General features: G+C 42.6%; 1 long non-coding RNA gene across 1 annotated transcript; it reads left to right on the top strand.

Moving 5' to 3' along the window:
- The first annotated feature begins 227 nt into the window (after positions 1 to 227).
- Positions 228 to 1091, top strand: LOC309512747. The gene is made up of 2 exons (XR_014211166.1): positions 228 to 557; positions 1045 to 1091. It is a non-coding gene; the product is annotated as an uncharacterized lncRNA (long non-coding RNA).
- The last annotated feature ends 2597 nt before the right edge of the window (positions 1092 to 3688 follow it).

The following is a 3688-nucleotide window of genomic DNA, read 5'->3' as shown; positions in this document are numbered from 1 at the left end:
AGAATCCTAGCGGCAGCGTTCTGTATGAGCTGCAACTGTCTTATGGTCTTTTTGGGAAGGCCAGTGAGGAGTCCATTACAATAATCCACCCTGCTGGTGATGAAAGCATGCACAAGTTTCTCTAAGTCTTGTCTGGAAACAAAGCATCTAATTCTTGCAATATTTTTTAGATGATAGTATGCTGATTTAGTTATTGCTTTGACATGACTACTGAAACTAAGGTCTGACTTAGGGTTGTGCCGATGGACGATATCATCGTCCATCGTGATGGCTGACCGACATCACGATGGTGAGCCACCATCGTGATGCCACGCCCCCACCCTGTGAGACCAGCCCAGTCTCACGGCAGTTCGTGTTCGTGTGTACACCAGTGGTTGGGAACCTGGCTCGCGAGCCACACCTGGCTCTTAGGCAAAAATCATGTGGCTCGCAAGGTCTCTCACCCTTTACCAACGAACGATAAAAAAATTAAGACGTGCGTGTTCAGTGCTGTTCGCGAGTGTCACGAGTCACCACAGCAATCAACTAACCGCTTACGTTTCTGTGGTAACCTAACAGTTACTAGCCTGACTACGTCAGACTTCGTACTTCCGCTCAATTTCATTTCGCTTCTGTACTCAGTCTGAGACAGCGTCATAGCTTTCCGTTTTCCTCCGGCCTGAAAACAGCCGGGCCAATCAACGAACAGAGGGCGGGCTGAGAGCCGTGACGTAGACGCTGATTGTACCGTGGATGCATAGATTTACTTCACATAATCTGCAAAAGTCGTTCACAGCCATGTTCACTCCGGTATTTCGCTCGATGGTTTTTGTTTTCGCATCATACATGTGTTTACAGTAGAAGTTAGATGCGGCTGAGCATGCGCATAACACACACCATAACCAAACGTTATGTGATTGGCTTACGGGTAACCAATGATTTTAAACTTCAGTCAAGCGCCCCCCCGCGAGAGAGAAAACACTTCTCTATTATGCCATTCCAGACTCTGTCTACGAAGCAAAGCGAAGTAGCAGAGTTTGGTATTACCAGGCTAAACAGTTACAGCTCCTGCACTGGGATTCAAGCAGCTGCTGCTTGTTTAAGGTGATGGCGACATTTTAGAACAGCAGCGAAAATGTAAAAGTAGGCTATATAAACTTTAATATATCCTTTTATTGAAACGGGTGCTTTACTGTTCAAAGAGACATTTCGAAACATCTCACCCGCTGGCCGCTGGTACTTTCACTTTTGCCGCAGAGACCCTTTATGTCCTATAAATGTGTCATATTGTTGATAATCCGCGCAGATTTCAGTTGACGATTCTGTTTAAAGTTATTAATAATAAAACATGAATGAATGAGAAAGAAAAGAGCAGGATGTGCTTTATATTGAAAAGAAATATTAAAAGCACGATAAGTCGCGAAAGAGACCTGAATTGCACTGACAGGATGCTGTGCGCGCGCTCCGAGCGCAACACGGACAAGCATAGTCTTTGTCTTCGGTTGCGAGCCTAAACGGCCAAATAAACATATAAATATTTCACAATGCCAAGCCGAGTATTCCCGTGGCGTAAACACAGTAGAAGTAGCTACTTTCTCTCTCTCTTCGTGATGGTCAGCGCGATTCCGTAGCACCCCCCCCCCCCCCCCCCCGACGATATCATCGTCCATCGCGATGTTTTACTGTAAACATCGTCAACTGCCAATTTAGGGGACATCGCCCAACCCTAGTCTGACTCTAGTGTCACACCAAGATTCCTGACTTGATTTTTAGTTGTTTGACCCCTAGAGTGAAGGTATGCGTTCACCTTGAGAACTTCATCTTTGTTTCCAAATGCAATGACTTGAGTTTTATCTTTGTTTAACTGAAGAAAGTTTTGGCACATCCAACTGTTGACTTCATCAATGCATTGGCACAGGGAGTCAATGGGGCTGTAATCGTTAGGCGATAGGGCTAAGTACAGCTGTGTGTCGTCTGCATAGCAGTGGTAAGCGATTTGGTTCTTTCTCATTATTTGGCTCATTGGGAGCATATACAGGTTGAACAGGAGTGGCGCAAGAATTGAGCCTTGAGGGACTCCGCATGTCATGGATGTCCACTCAGACTTATGGTCTCCTATACTCACATAATAACCTCTCCCATCTAAGTATGACCTGAACCATTTTAGGACTATCCCAGATAGCCCCACCCAGTTTTCCAGCCTGTCAAGAAGTATGTTATGATCGACAGTGTCAAATGCAGCACTGAGGTCGAGTAGTACCAGCACTGATAATTTGCCTGAATCAGTATTTAAGCGAATATCGTTTATTATCTTTATGAGCGCTGTCTCTGTGCTGTGGTGCGGTCGGAAACCAGATTGAAAATTGTCAAAGTATCCATTCGAGCTTAAGAATTTGTTCAGCTGATTGAAGATAACTTTTTCAATGATCTTGCCTATGAAAGGAAGATTTGAGATCGGTCTATAGTTGCTTAATATGGTCTTATCCAGATTGCTCTTTTTCAGGAGGGGCTTGACAACTGCAGTTTTCAGGGAGTTTGGAAAACTCCCAGAGAGAAGTGAGGCATTTACCACTTCTAGAAGATCTGCTTCTAAACTGTTTAACACACTTTTGAAAAAAGATGTGGGAAGTGTGTCAAGAGCGCATGTTGATGTTTTAAGGTGCTGTACGGTTTCTACCAAAATTTTGCTATCAATTTTTTTGAAATCAGACAAAGTTACTACTTTTTCAGGTGGTCTGATCTGTCTGACCTCAGTGCAACTCAAGGATGTGCTGATCACCTTTCTGATATTATTGATTTTGTCAGAGAAGAAAGAAGCAAACTCACTGCACTTGCTGTTTGAGAGCATTTCACTGGGAATCTGGCTTGGGGGGTTTGTCAGTCTCTCTACAGTAGCAAAAAGAGTGCGTGTGTTGTTTAAATTGCAGTTTATAATATTTGAGAAGAAAGTCTGTCTAGCTTTGCCTAGTTCCATATTGAAAGCATGAAGGCTGTCTTTGTAGATGTTATAATGGACTACAAGCTTTGTCTTCCGCCACATGCGCTCTGCTTTTCTGCATTGTCTTTTCATATTTTGCACTGCTGTTGAGTTTCTCCAAGGTGCTTTTTGTCTGCCACTCTTCTTCCTGACTTTCACAGGAGCAATATCATCAATTGCACTTTTAACTTTTGAGTTAAAAGAATCAAGGAGAAAATCAACAGAGTCAGCAGATATGCTTGGTGTTAAGGATATAGCCTTCATAAATAGTACACTAGTGTTCTCATTTAAGCATCTCTTCTTGACAGACACAGATCTAGCTTCAGTGGCAGGAGAGATCAAAGAAAATACAGAAATGATCAGACAGTGCTACATCCTTAATAACAATGGATGAGATGTTTAGACCCTTACTGATAAGTAAATCTAGAGTGTGTCCATGATTGTGTGTGGGTCCATGTACATGCTGAGTCAGATCAAAAGTTTTTAAAACAGTTTTGATTTCTTTTGCCATATTGTTTTCTGCATTATCTCTGTGAATGTTAAAATCTCCAGCAATGGCAAAAAAGTCAAACTCTGAGGTAATTGTTGATAACAGTTCTGTAAATTCCTCAGCAAAGGCTGGAGAGTATTTTGGAGGCCTGTAAATAATGATAAGTAAAATGCGTGGAGCACCTTTTAATACAATACCCAGATATTCGAAAGACGTGTAGTTCCCAAATGATATTTGCTTAC

The sequence above is a fragment of the Leuciscus leuciscus genome (assembly GCF_965113295.1).
Source record: "Leuciscus leuciscus genome assembly, chromosome: 13".
NCBI lineage: Eukaryota > Metazoa > Chordata > Actinopteri > Cypriniformes > Leuciscidae > Leuciscus > Leuciscus leuciscus.
The sequence above is the reverse complement of the archived record's forward strand: the minus strand, read 5'-3'. Positions and strand labels throughout refer to the sequence as shown.